At 40.3% G+C, this 15,724-nt stretch overlaps 1 protein-coding gene across 4 annotated transcripts in view; it reads right to left on the bottom strand.

The window, feature by feature from the left end:
• Window positions 1-11,590, bottom strand: part of IPO11 (importin 11) — a 215,873-nt gene extending 204,283 nt beyond the window's left edge. For 3 of the 4 annotated variants that reach the window (XM_032336151.1, XM_032336150.1, XM_032336152.1), the window contains exon 1: window positions 11,402-11,589. The gene's annotated coding sequence lies outside the window, so the exon portion shown is untranslated. Of the gene's footprint in view, window positions 1-11,401 lie in introns of all 4 variants that reach the window. The other variant, XM_032336153.1, reaches the window with a different exon arrangement.
• Window positions 11,591-15,724: the final 4,134 nt, after the last annotated feature.

Genomic DNA, 15,724 nt, shown 5'->3' on the forward strand with positions numbered 1-15,724 from the left:
AAATACTCTCTATCAAAAGATAATGGGAGATGAAGACATGAATGTGTTCTGAGCATTACACAAAGTAAATATGATGGAATTTAAGAAAATGTAATAGTGTAAACAATGTTTTAACAAAACATGACTGAGAAACTGTGGAACAGGAAGAATCAGAGTGGTAGAAAGGGATAAAATCTGCTAGTGAGAAAAGCACTACAGAACCCACTCTGAAGAGAAATGTAAATATTCAGAAAGAAAAGAATGGCTAGATATATGCACCTGAACAAGTGGTATTAATAACTTGAAAGTTCCTAATTTTCTTCCTGGAAGAAACAGATGAAAAATATAAGCAATACAGTATTGACCATGTATTACTAGAGCATTTCCCTAAAGAGGAATGAATTTCCGTGAAGACCAGGTAAAAATTTAAAGATAATCAAAACAGAAAAGTGTTTTAGGACACTTAAAGAGACATTTTATTACTTTAAAATTATTTACTTATTTATTTTTTAAGTGACCTCTATGCCCAATGTAGGGCTCAAACTCCTGACCCCAAGATCAAGAGTCACATGCTCTACCAACTGAGGCAGCCAGGTGCCCTGACATTTTATTATTCTGAGAAACTGAAGTCTCAAAATACAAGAAAGCAGCTTGCCAAAAGAATTAGTTAAATCTAAACCAAACCAAACTCCTAGATCTCTCTAAGAACATACTTAGAAGGGAAGTTAGATGGAGGTAACATGAAAAAAGACTGACCCCATGACTGATCATTGTTAAAGCTGGTTAACAGGTAGGCAGAGGTTCATTATATACTTCTACTTTGGGGTATTTTTTTTTTTTTTTAATGGTAGCTAACAGACCATGACACAGATTAAAGCTGTTGTTCACAGCTAACATCACCTCCTCTGGAGAAGCACAACTGAGCTAGATAGTAAAGCACTCCTTCTCTCACACTCTTTATTCTACACAGTATGTACTTCTATTATTACACCTACTTCTTATTTACTTGCATCCCATTTACAAAATCACGAGCTGCTTAGAGGCAAAAATTGTCCTTATTCATCTATATATGCCAGCAACTAGTACCATGTCAGGGATACAGCAATGCTCAGTAAATGTCTGATGAACTGAACAAAGAAATAATGTGACCATAACTTCTAAGGGTGGAAGGGAAACCTAGAAAAGGTAAAACAGGAGTGAGCCTGGGTGGCTCAGATGGAAGAGCATGCCACTCTAGGTCTCTGGATCATGAGTTTGAGCCACAGAGTGAATGAATGAACAGTCCAATCAGTATCTTCAGCTACTGAAATGCAGCACACTGGAGGGCCTAGGTGGCACAGTTGGCTGAGCGCCCACCTCTTGATTTCAGCTCAGATCATGATCTCAGGGTCATGAGATTGAGCGATGAGTCACCTATGTCCTGGGTGTGGGGCCTGCTTAAGAGTCTCTCTCTCCTCCCCCTCCTCTCTCTCTCTCTCTCTAAGAAAGAAAGAAAGAAAGAGAATTGGGGCACATCAAGGCAGCAAAATTTAGCAATACCTTTGCTAAATACTAAATACTAATACCCCTTTGCTCTAATCCTGTGCCCTCTATCAACTTTCTGATATTTATTCACTTTACATTAATTTTTCTACATTCATTCACTCATTCATTCAAGTATTTACTGAACACCTACAAATGCCAAGTATCATTCTATGCACTTCAAATGCATGAATGAACCAGAAAGACAAAAAAATCCCTGCCACTTATAGAAAGTATAATGTAGTGGCAGAGATAGGGAAATAAATGGATAAACTATACGGTACTTAAGAAGGCAGTAAACAGAACCAAAAGATAGCTTATAAGAGAAGTTCAGTCCAATAAACCCAAATGTGTGTGTCTCACTATCTTTTAGTAAAATGGCATTGATAAACTGCAACAAATCTCTTGCCTACTCAGTATATACTAGTGCTCCTCATGACTGAGTACTTCCTAATAGGAAAAGTTAAAAAGCTTATCCAAGGGGCGCCTGAGTGGCTCCGTGGGTTAAGTGTCTGCCATGGGCTCAGGTCATGATCCCAGAGAGCTCTCTGCTCAGCAGGGACTGTTCCTCCCCCATCCCTGCCCGCCCCTCTGCCTGTCTCTCTGCCTACTTGTGATCTCTGTCTGTCAAATAAATAAATACACTCTTTAAAAAAAAAAAAAGTTATCCTTGGGGCACCTGGGCTCAGAAGGTTAAACACCTGCCTTCAGCTCAGGTCATGATCCCAGGGTCCTGGGATCAAGCCCTGTATTAGGCTCCCTGCTCAGCGGGAAGTCTGCTTTTCCCTCTCCCTCTGCCCCTCCACCCTTCCACCCATTCCTGCTTGCTCACGCTCTCTCTCTAATAAATAAAATCTTAAGGGAAAAAAAAAAAAGCTTATCCTAAACAACAGGGCCTCCCAGCAAGACACTGCCAGTCCTGAGGCCTCAACTACTGTCACTATCACCTTCTTTACCACCTCTTTAGTTGAAACAAATAAAAGCCACCTGTGTATAAAAACTACGAAAGAGCAATTATGGTGACTGGCTTTAAAGTTCCTTTTATTATGTAAAACAAAGAAAAAGAAGGAAAACAAAGAAAAAAAGGAAAGGCAGTAAGCTAGATTTTGAGCAAGACACTGTTCTATGAACTGGAGTAATAACCCAGCCTAAATTTAATGGACTCTGACTGGATTTAAGTTTAGGAGAACCTTTCACTAAGTGCTAAGGGACCATCTGTCTTCTCCAAACACATACAACTTTGATTGATAGTTTCCAACTACTGGTGCAGGATATCATGGTCTATAACACTGTCTTAAAAGAATCTCATTCTAGAGACTCCTGGGTGGCTTAGTTAGTTAAGCTTCTGCCTTTGGCTCACATCATGATCCCAGGGTCCTGGGATCGAGCCCCCCTCTCCACCAGTCAGTTCTCTGCTCAGTGGGAAGACTGCTTCTCTCTCTCCCTCTGGCTGCTGCTCTGTCCTGCTTGTATGCACTCTCTTTCTTTGTCAAATAAATAAATAAAACCTTAAAAAAAAAAAAAAAGGACAAATCATTTAAAACAAAAAAAATCTCATTCTTGCAAGAGTCTAGTATAAGGAGTCACTGCATTTATAAAAGCTCATTCATCAAAAGGTACATGGGCTGCATGCCATCAGTGTCCCCACAACTAGGAACTAGAATACATTTTATCATGTATCATGTTTTTGATCATGAAAATAATTTTTCTATCACCTTGGAGCCATTTATCAAATCAGTTCTCTAAGAGGTAAATATAGTTGACCCTCAACAATGCCTGTAACTTTTGACTACCCAAAAGTTTAACTAATAACCTAATGAGGAGAAGGTTTAACAATAACAACTGTTGGGGTGCCTGGGTGGCTCAGTGGGTTAAGCCTCTGCCTTCGGCTCAGGTCATGAGGGTCCTGATATCGAGCCCCGCATTGGGCTCTCTGCTGGTGGGGCGGGGAGCCTGCTTTCCCCTCTCTCTCTGCCTGCCTCTCTGCCTACTTGTGACCTCTGTCTGTCAAATAAATAAGTAAAATCTTTAAAAAAAAAAAAAAATAGTAACAACTGTTGTTTTAAGTGGCATGTATTATATCCTGTATTCTTACAATGTAGTAAGCTAAAGAAAATATTAAGATAATTGTAAGGATGAAAAAATACATTTACAGTACTGTACAGTATCAAACAAAATATACCTATAAGTGGACCCACAGATTTCAAACCCATATTGGTCAGGAGCCAACTGCATATCTGATTTAAGCATTTTGTTTTACTGACCAAGAAACTGCATCCCAAAGAGGTTAAGGGGATAAACTGTGACTTCTCTAAAGTCCCAGCCTTATCAGCAACATTTCTAGAATTAGTTTACAAGTCTACTATGCTAACCCAACACTCTACTGACCACCACATTTTTCATTTTCATCACACGGCTGTCCATTAATACCTCAAGTGAAATTAACTGATGTGATTTTTTTTTTTTAGTTTTAGACTTGTGAACCAAAATACAACAATGAGACTGTAGCTCAATTTCCTGCTCAACTGTATTACATAAAAAATGAAAACCAAAATTAATGGAGTCAATGAAAATACCATAGGCAACATTAACAAGGTAAAACTTAGAAGATGTTTTAAATGACTAAACAGGGACGCTGGGTGGCTTGGTCCGTTAAGTGGCTGCCTTCAGCTCAGGTCATGATCCCTGCATTCTGGGAGCCAGCCCCGCATCCAGCTCCCTGCCTGGCAGGAAGCCTGCTTCTTCCTCTCCTGCTCCCCCTGCTTGTGTTCCCTCTCTCGCTGTGTCTCTCTCTGCCAAATAAATAAATAAGATCTTTAAAAATAAATAAAAACTAGACAAAGAATTATTATACAGAATATACAATAAACCCTTGTAAATCAACAAAACAAGAAACAAAAAATTGGGTTAAGGGTATAAATGGACAATTCATGAACAGAAAAAGCCAAACGGATAATAAACATCAGAAGACATGCTACCTTACTGCTTACTACAAATCAAAAAACAGAGCTACTGATTTACTATCATCAGATTAGCAAAAATTTAAAAGTCCAGAAATACTCAACACTAGCAAGAACATATGGAAATAGAGACCCTTATGCACTGCTGCTAAGAGCATACATTGGTACGACGACTTGAGAGCATTCCAGCCATCTCTCATAAACTTAAGAATGTGTGTGTGTGTACATGTGTATGTACACGTGTATCTTATGACAAACATGGTATATCCTATGACCCAGCAGTTCCACATCGGAGCTATAACCAAAGAAACTCCCACACTGGCTTATAGGGAGGAGACAAGGGTAAAGGGGGCTCACCTTGGGAGCTGTCTATAATAAGAAACAAGAGACAAGATGTGTCCATCTACAGTGGAATACATACATCAACTCTATCTTGTAGAACTGGTTTCCTCTGACTGGAAAACTCTTGCCATTAGGTATCTGCATGTCTTGTTCTTTAACTTCAATTCAGTCTTTGCTCAAGCTATCAATTCATCAAGTAGATTATCCCTTACCACAGATTTTAAACTACCTGACCCTTCAACCCAGAATCCCTCTGGTCTGGGTATCTTTCTTAATTTTTCTGCACAACCCTTTTAACTATTTGACATTCTAATATCTATGTGTTTATTGTCCGGACTCCCCCAGTTAGAACTTAAGATTCAGAGACCAGAACTTCAATTTCCTCAAAGGCGTATTGCTAGAATCTAAGAAAGTATGGGGCACATATGAAAGCAATGACTGAATATTTGTTAAATTAAGTGAATTCAATCACTAAATCACAATCTCTGCTTAAAATTGTATAAAGTCGGGGCACCTGGGTGGCTCAGTGGGTTAAGCCTCTGCCTTCGGCCCAGGTCATGATCCCAGGGTCCTGGAATCGAGCCCCGCGTCAGGCTCTCTGCTCAGCGGGGAGCCTGCTTCCCTTCCTCTCTACCTGCCTCTCTGCCTACTTGTGATTTCTGTCAAATAAATAAATAAAATCTTTAAAAAAAAAATTGTATAAAGTCACAAAAATGAACCCACGTTTGACTTTTCAAGCCCACTCAACCTCACCTCCAGAGTATTTAACAATCTACCTTGTTTCAACTCTCTGGTCATACAACTTGCATTCATAGTACTCAACAAAGGAGTTTCTATTGGCCAGCCACTACTCTGAGAGATAAAAAGTAAAATAAAATAAAGTAAGAGTCTTTGAAGTTCAGTTCAAAAATGGCAGCAGTGGCTGCGTCCTGGGATTCCAAGCTGCTAGGCTGGTCTAGGGCCCAGCTGGGATGGTCCTTGTCAAGTGGCATCCAGGGCAAGAAGGGCTCCGCTCACATGTGGAACGCCCTCATCTACTCTGTAGTGCTCCCAGACATGAGAGTAAGCATCTTCCCAAAGTTGCATCACAAGAGCACAAGAGATTTTAGTTCATCACCTATCTCCAAATCCTTATCAGGTTCAAGGCCTTTCCCTGGGGAGATGGTAATCATACTTTATTCCAGAACTCTTATGTAAAAATCCACTTCTGACTGACTGGCTATGAAGATGAAAAAACAGAAAGCAGACCACTAACCAGTGGGGACCACAGCCCTGGTCTGGACCATGACTCTGCACAGGGACCAGAAAAGTAAATGGAAACTTAAACTCACCTTCCTTACTTCTAACAAATGATGACCACTATACTGATCTTCCATCCCTTTGGTTATAGCAGAAGACGGCTTAATACATGGCTTAGATTAGATCACACAAAACAAACCAAAAGAATCTTGGCATTCAACTCTGAAGAGGAAAAGACAACAAAGCTGTTTTGGAAGAACTTCAGTGGAAGACCTAACTCAGTGTAAGCAGGCTGGTTAAAGCCTGGTGGGCAGGAAAGGGGAATAAGACAGCGTTTATGCTGGGTCACGAAAGTAGAACAGGAGTAATCCAAATGATTATGTTATAAGGTTTGTCAAACAGATGATGGGTACATTCTAGCCAGAAGACACATACCATATTAATGTCTCAATTTTAAAAAACATGGGGCACCTGGGTGGCTGAGTGGGTTAAGTCTCTGCCTTCGGCTCAGGTCATGATTTCAGGGTTCTGGGATCAAGACCCACATCAGACTCTGTATTGGGCTCTCTGCTAAGCAGGGAGCCTGCTTTCCCCCCACCCCCTGCCTGCCTCTCTGCCTATTTGTGATCTCTGTCAAATAAATAAAATCTTTTTTAAAAAATAAAATAAATAAAAAACATTTGAACACTCCTGAATAACTGAAAATAGTTCGCATGACAGAATAATGTGAGGCAGAAAACAGCAGAAGAAAGCAAAAACCAGGTGCTGGTTGCCTCGGTTGGTTAAGCTCTGCCTTCAGCTCAGGTCATTATCCCAGGGTCCTGGAACTGAGTCCCATGCTGGGCTCTCTGCTCAGCGGGGAATCTGCTTCTCCCTCTCCCTCTGCCACTACCCCTGCTTATGCTCTGTCTGTCTCTGTCAAATAAATAAATAAAATCGAAAGAAAGAAAGAGAGAGAGAGAAAGAAAAAGAAATGGAAGGGAAGGAAAAGGAAAGGAGCAAACAAGTTCCAAATCACTAAGGTCTGTATTTCCTAAATATGGTAGTTTAAATTTTAATCTGAAAGCCTGAATGGAAAGACTGCAGAAAAACAGTACAATCTGCCTATATATTTTTTTTAAAGGGGGGGGAGGGGTAAAGGGGGATTGATAGCCACTCTTAGAAGAAAAGAAATTACTTAGAGTGTTTACACAAAAGTCCTCATAATGATAGTCTGAACCAAGGTGGTTGCTGCAGGGAAAAATGGATGAAAGATGTAGAACAAGATTTAGTAAAAGATTAGGGGTTTGGGGAGTGGGTAGCATTCAAGGGTAATAAGAGGGAAAAGTTAAGACTTGGGGCATCTCCAAATGAAGAACAATAATCACAGAAGGAAAAGAAGTAACTTGAAAAGTGAGAAAAGCAATTTTTGAGTTGAACTTAAGGTATCCTAAGACAACCAAAATGTGTCAGAGTTGAAGAGTAACATGTGCTAAAGAGACAGAGATTTGTTAGTCTAAAAATAAAGACTGTGGTTGCTGTCACCAGAGATAAGACCATTCAAGAGCAGGCAGAGGCAAGAGAGCAGAAGACCATGCCTCAGTGTGAAAGGAGGATCTGATCTATCAGAGAGAAAAAAATACACCAAGAAAAAGACTGACCAAGACACAAGAGGAAACTAAGGAACCCACAGGGTCCCAGAAGTATAAGAGAATTTCAAAGAGGACAACTACTCAAAATGTCAAATGATGGAAAAGATTCTACTAGACTTCACAACAAAGAGATCAATGTTCCAGACACTCAAAGGAAAGAAGAGATGAAACTGAAGAGGAATCTAGAGTGAAAAGAGTGTATTTAAGATAAATGTGTTTAAATCTTAATAAGTTAAAGTTAGCTGAGAGTAAAAAGGGAGTAACCAAGTGTTACGGACTGAAACGTATTCCCCCAAAATTCACACGTTGGAGCCCAAAGCCCCAGAACCCTCAGTATCGGAGGTAAGATTTTTCAAGAGGTGATTAAGTTAAAATGAGGTCATCAGAGGTGCTCCTGGGTGGCTCAGTCGTTAAGCGTCTGCCTTTGGCTCAGGTCATGATCTCAGGGTCCTGGGATGGAGCCCCCAATCAGGTTTCCTGCTCCGCGGGAAGCTTGCTTCTCCCTCTCCCGCTCCCCCTGCTTCAGTTCCCTCTCTCGCTGTCTCTCTCTGTCAAATAAATAAATAAAATCTAAAAAAAAAAAAAAAAAAAAAAAATGAGGTCATCGGAGTGGGATACTCCAACAGAGTAGTATTCTAATAAGAAGGAGAGACACCAGTGGCGCCTGGGTGGGTCAGCCATTAAGTGTCTGCCTTCAGGTCAGGTCACGATCCCAATGTCCTGGGATCGAACCCCGTATCAGGCTCCCTGCTCAACAGGGAGCCTGCTTCTCCTTCTCCAGCTCCCTATGCTTGTGTTCCCTCTCTCTAGCTATCTCTCTATAATAAATAAAATCTTTAAAAACAAAAAAAAAAAAAAGAGAGAGAGAGAGAGAGACACCAAAGATTCTCATGCATAAAGGTGCATCTGTAAGTCAAAGAGAAAAGCCTCAGAGGAAATCACTCCTGCTGGAACTCAGATCTTGGACCTCTAGTGTCCAGAACTGTGAGAAAATAATTTTGCATTGCTTTGGCCACCCAATCTGTGGTATTCTCTCACAAGAGCCCTAAAAAATACAATACATCAAGGAAACATTGTCCCTGAGGAGAAAAAAAACAGAGCACAATGAGAGATGAACAGACAGCTGACCTGTTTAAAGGTGAAAGAGGACAAAAAACAATTGTTTCCCACCAATGTATTTCATTTCCTCTGTGAAGAACTGACCTCATCCACAAAAGAGTAAGGGGGGAAGGTGGTGGACTCATAACCACTATCGGAAAGAGCAGTTACTAGCAACACACAGAATTATTGGGCTGCTTTTCGATCAATGTTTGTTGTGGAATGAATACCTAACTCTCATTCAATGAATACTTTAGTTTCATTTTATTAAAGGAGTAACTAGCAAAACAAAAGCACTGGTATAAGTCAGAACCTGGGTTATGAACTTAATTATGCGACCTCATGCAAGTCACTTACCATTGCTGGGTCTCAAGTTTCTTCAACCAAATGAAGCAGACTTGATAATCAGCAAAAGACTGCCTCTGATCAAAATAAATGCTGTGATTTTTATGCAGGTGTATGCATGACCTCAGTCTTCCAACTTATTTCAACCAAAGTAGTATGTCTCAAGCTTTAATATAAATTCTCATCATCAGGAGAGCTTGTTAAATGCAGGTTCTGGTTCATTAGGTTTGGGGTTAAGCCTGAGCTTCCACATTCTAAACAAACGCTAAGGTGATGCCATGCACCACGTTTTGAGTAGCAAGGGTGCAGATCCAGCACAAGCTCTGCAAAGCGTATAATTTGGGGCTTATCTGTAATCAGCCTGATATTAAGAAAACTAAACAACATCGCTCCAGACTCACACCTGCACTAAGTACGTCTTGCCATTCCCTAAAACACTCTGAAATTAACTTGATGATAGTCCTCATTTGGTGCAGATAGGAAAAGACAGAAATGAGTAATACTGGAATCAATAACATCATACTAAGAAAAGCATGATTAAATACCCATGCACAGAAATGGGTGAAGGGGATTAAAGGGTGCAAACCTACAGTTATAAAATAAATAAGTCACAGGGTGAAAAGTACAACACAGGAAATATGGTCACTAATACTGTAACAACACTGCATGGTGACAGATAGTAATGACGCTTATCATGGTGAGCACAGTACAGTGTACAGAATTGTCAAATCACCATCTTGTACACCTGAAACTAATACAACATTGTACGCCAACTATACATCAAGGACTACAATAAATATAAATACAAACACAAATATATATGAACATACATACAACATAAAGGTCAAAATCCATTTAATCATATTACCTTTCCCAAAACATAAATATTTTGGTATCTACAAAAACATATTTAGCTCTGGAAAAGTCTTCAGTATATTTTTACTGCCACATGCCTACAAAGATTCTTTTGCATTATGGTTTGATCCTGAATGTAAACTTTGTCAATGGCACAAGACTTCAATACTTTTATACTAATTACCAAATAATCTTCATATATTTGTTTAGAACCTCCAATCCTACTGCCATGATTGAATTCATTCGTGATGAGAATTTTCTTCTGCTCTAGGAAATCTAACTAGGACAGAGACAGCCCCGCTGACTGAGGGCTATAATATATGGCCAAACTATTGCTATAATTAAACCATTTTTACTATTCCCTATACTAGGTTACAGGAGGAAAAAATTCCACAATCCATTCACAACCAACAACCAACAGGGATTTTCATTCTAATCTCAAAGCAATCTTCGTGAGCAAAGATAAAAGAAAAGGTGTCATGCAATGGAAGCCTTATAGTCACTCTCCCCTTAACCTGAAGCCTCTAAACTGAAAAGAGAAGCTTAAGATAACGTTAAAATGGAGTGAACTCCCTATCCAAGAAAAAAAAAATATGGCTGTAAACTGCTCTTACCCTCTTGTGAAGAATATCCAATTCTCAAAGGCACTACACCTCCCTACAACAGAGCTCGCTTATATTGGGGTGGGGAGGAGGTTCGTCAATTGCAATCTTGACACCCGCAGGCAATTTACCACTTCTACCTAAATTAGTCAAGTCACTTCCAAACAATACTTTCATCATTCCCCACTATGTAACAAAAGAATAAATAAGAATGACAAATGCAATGGGCCTCAAAATAGTTTTGCTGAATCACAAATACCCCCAATATAAAGCTGCAGAAGTCGCTGGGCTAGAGCATTGGCGGCCATACCTCAGCAAGCGGCTCCCCTCTGAAAATGTGTAACTTCCTTCACCTGTTCATTAAAGGCAAGGAAGGGTCTAACGTTTAATTAAAGCTTTCACAGTATCGCTATTAGCATCAATGTAGAGTGTGCAATAACAATATACACTAGTTTTACACTAAAGATGTCCACGTTCTCTCAAAATTTGCACCACCTATCCCCCAAGGGCAAATGCACCACCCTGGCCAGCAACCGCAGCTACAATGGGCACCCTATGCTCCTCTCATCTTGGCACCCAGTCCCTGTCTCCCTGCACCCCGATTCCTCCCCGACTAATCCTCCCCCCACCCCGGGGCTGACTTGCCCAGCCCCCAGCTCCTAATGGGTCCTAGGGTTACGCAGAGAGTCAAGCCTGCAGGCCGCCCTCGCCGCGTTACTGCTATCCCTCGTCTGCGGGTTGCCCCACGTTCTTCCCTCGCCTCTCGGGTCTCCGCTGCCCAACCCACACCTCCCTTCCACTCGCGCGCTCTGTGGCTCTCAGGCCTCACCGTTTGGTTCGGTCCGGAATAGCCCGGCTCTCCCGCTTCCACTCCCCAACACGAAGCGAAGTCGGTTGGTCCCGCGCCCCACGCTTCCAATTCACACGCCGCCGCCTACTGATGCCGAAAGCGGCTTCTAGGAACGCGCCATGTTCAGCGTCGCAGCTCCAAACGACGCGGACGCGCGAATACTGCGTCACAGACACCCAAAACGCGTGGAAGAGGCAAAGTGAGAAGACGATAGGAGGACGGCAGGAGAAGAGGGAGGGGCTTCCCCTTCGAAACTGAAGGCGCCGGGGGGCTAAAACTCAGCTGTCTGCGCTTGCGCGGTAGAGAGCCGGGAGCCTGGAGTCGGCCAGATCTGTAACCATGGGAACTTTAACTCTGCGTAACCCAACTACCAGAAGCATCGGTTATGTCCTGGGTTGCTTAAAGCTTGTTTGAATCAGAACCGTTTTCTCTTCCCATTTCCGGATACCTGTTCTAAACTGTATTGTTTTACTGGTCCGTCTCAGCTGAGAAGAGTTATTGAAATCATCTTACTCTCTCACTGGTCAACTGTCTTGCAAAAATTTATTTTGACCTACATTTGCTGGGCGCTCCACTCCAGAACTATAGCAAGAATGAAAAGATTAAAAAGGAAAATTCCACTTCTACCTGCCTCTACTACTAGCTAGCTTAACAACCTAAGTTTTCTTTAGAAGGAGAAGTTGTAAAGAGATGGCTGAGGGTTCAGAAAGAAAAATAAAAATAATTAACATTTATTGAACATTTAGAATGTGCCAGATACATTTTTTTTTTAAGATTTATTTATTTGACAGACAGAGATCACAAGTAGGCAGAGAGGCAGGCAGAGAGGAAGGGAAGCAGGCTCCCTGCTAAGCTGAGAGCCTGACATGGGGTTTGATCCCAGGACCCTGGGATCATGACCTGAGCTGAAGGCAGAGGCTTTGATTCACTGAGCCACCCAGGCGCCCCCCAGATACAATTCTAAGATCTTTTCATGAATCGTGTATTTATACAAATCCTCAAAACAATCTATGAGGTGCTTTTTATTACCACCATTTTATAGATGAAGAAACTGAAGCATAGAGAAGTCAACTAATCTGTCTAAGGTAACACAGCTAGTAAGGGGCATTGTTAGGATTTGAACCAGGCAACCATTAAAGCCTACATTAAATACAAGAGTATTTATCACACAAGGGCTGTTCTAAAAGTAAAAATATAAGAAGTTATTTAAATAACCACCAAAACAAGGAATGCCTCATCATAATATATGCATATATAATAAATTACAAATTGGCCTCTAGAAGTTATGTTGGCATGTTAACACATTCATAATGCCTTGGATGAGTGGGTTACAAAACACTACGTTCAATATGGTCCAATTTCTGGAAATAAATATATGACAAAATGTTAACAAAGTTTGTCACCAGTTGAATGATTTTGTGGGCATGTTTCATTAATTTCTTTTTTTACTTAGCCTGATTGTATCTTCTGATTTTACTGAAAGGTAATACTTGTCAGAGTTTTTATTTTTTTAAGATTTTATTTATTTGACAGAGAGAGAAAGAGACAGGGAGAGAGGGAACACAAGCAAGGGGAGCAGGAGAGGGAGAAGCAGGCTTCCCACCCAGCAGAAAGCCCCATGTGGGGCTCGATCCCAGAACCCTGGGATCATGACCTGACACTTAACAACTGAGCCACCCACGGGCCCCAATACTTGTCAGGTTTTAAATGTTCATAGAATCACATGGGATCTTGTTAAAATACAGATGATGATTCTGCTGGTCTGAGGTGGGACCAGAGTCTTCAATTCTAATGAGTTTCCAGTTAATTCCAATACTCTTGATCACACATTGAGTAAAAGTCAAATAGGAATATGCAATATGTGTGCGTGTGTGTACATGTGTATACATATACATACATACATATATACACATATATACATATACATACATATATAACCTAATTTGAATTATAATGAAGAAATTGATTTAGAAGAACAGAACTTTTCTATTTGGGAAATGGATCTTTTGTAAATCTAATAAAAGCTATACCTTAGAAAAATGCACACATGCAAATTTTACCTACAATTCCAGGACCCCCAATGAGATGCACTTGGAGGTCCTACCTTTAGTTATGATGAATACCTAGTCATATAATTTATATAAGACAAATAGGTACAGTTACATAAATTATCTTATAATACTGCATTTATTTCTATATTCTTATATTCTCAAGGTTCTTTAAAGAAAAGGGCAAATATTGGGCGCCTGGGTGGCTCAGTGGGTTAAGCCACTGCCTTCAGCTCAGGTCGTGATCTCAGGGTCCTGGGATCGAGGCCCGCATCGGGCTCCCTGCTTAGCAGGGAGTCTGCTTCCCTCTCTCTCTCTCTCTCTGCCTACCTCTCTGTCTACTTGTGATCTCTCTCTGTCAAATAAATAAATAAAATCTTAAAAAAAAAAAAAGAAAGAAAAGGGCAAATATTTAAATTATCATTGGGCTGGGGCGCCTGGGTGGCTCAATGGGTTAAGCCTCTGCCTCCGGCTCAGGTCAGGATCTCAGGGTGCCGGGATCGAGTCCCGCATCGGGCTCTCTGCTCAGCGGGGAGCCTGCTTTCCTTTCTCTCTGCCTGCCTCTCTGTCTACTTGTGATCTCTCTCTGTCAAATAAATAAATAAAATCTTTTTAAAAAATTAAAAAAAAATTATCGTTGGGCCCATTCAGAATACATTTGAAATATAAATATAAATTCAGTGTTTTCCCCTCTAAACAGTTGAGAACTGAAAAGAAAGCAGATAGTTGATGAAGCAAATGATAAAGAAACCCTGGCTTCTCTCACCCCTCAATCTCAAGCAGTTTCCAAGATGCAATTAAGTTTAATAGCTACGTAATCATTTTGCCTCAATAATTATATTATGATAACTACACTTAATATTCCTTATACACCAGTTCTTTAAAGTGTCTAGCATTGCGCTGTAGACATTTCATATAATTCATTAATTTTCATCCCATCCTATATGGAGAGTATTCTTTTCCTCATTTTACAGACTGGATAATGTTCATAGGAATTCGTCATTTGTCCACGTTCAAATTCTTACATGGAGAAACAGACTCAGATTTAGATATATGCTTTGTAGTTGATAGAATAAAAGAGATCCACATCCTAATCTTTAAAACTTGTGAATATATTATTTTTCATAGCAAAAGGGACTTTGCAGATATGGCTACATTAAGAATCTTGAGATGGGAAGATTATTCTGGATTATCCTGGGGGCTCAATGTAGTCACAAGGCCATTTTCTAAGACGGAGGGAGGCAGAAGCCTAAGAGAGAAATGTGACCATGGAAGTACAGGTCGCAGGGATATGAAGCCAAGAGTAAAGGAATGCAGGCAGCCCAGAGAAGCTGGAAAAGTCAGACTCTCTCCTAAATTCTGGAAGAAACTCAGTCTTGCAGAGAATTTTAGATTCTTTACCTTCAGAATTCTAAGATAATAAATTCATGCTGTTTTTAAACTAGTTTGTGATACTTCTTTCCAGCAGCAAGAGAAAACTAACTGGTGTTCCAAAGTCACAGGCTTTCTAATTTGCTACATTTCACTTAATATTTGTGTATTGCAACTTGTGTAAAACTGGGTCTTGGGCAACTCTATATTATATAAGAGCTCTCATTAGATGCCAATCGATTAACTCATCTGATGCTTACCAAATTAGGAAAATAAGTCTTTGAGAAACTAATTGATCTGCCCTTGGTAATACAATTTGTAGCAGATTGTTTCAGTCACTATTTTTTAAAAACCTGAAACAATACAAATGTCTTTCTTTTTTTTTTAAGATTTTATTTATTTATTTGACAGAGAGAAATCACAAGTAGATGGAGAGGCAGGCAGAGAGAGAGAGAGGGAAGCAGGCTCCCTGCTGAGCAGAGAGCCTGATGCGGGACTCGATCCCAGGACCCTGAGACCACGACCTGAGCCGAAGGCAGCGGCTTAACCCACTGAGCCACCCAGGCGCCCCACAAATGTCTTTCAATAAGGATCTATTACATAAATAGAATCATAGAACACTATCCACTTATTAAAAATGGTGACTTATATTTATCAACATTAAAAGATGTCCTTCATGTGTAGTTAGATAAAAACAGAAGAATCTAATATATCCAAAAAGTCTTAGAAACTATCAGTACATTAATGGAAGATAATTCTGAGAGGTGGCTTTCATTTTCCAAAATCTTTTCTATTATCTAAACTTTTTTTATAATGCCTAAGTATTAGTTTAACAAAGAAAATAATAAAACTATTTCTAGTTTGGAAGACGAAATATAAGAAT

Source organism: Mustela erminea, chromosome 3, assembly GCF_009829155.1.
Source record: "Mustela erminea isolate mMusErm1 chromosome 3, mMusErm1.Pri, whole genome shotgun sequence".
NCBI classification, from domain to species: Eukaryota; Metazoa; Chordata; class Mammalia; order Carnivora; family Mustelidae; genus Mustela; species Mustela erminea.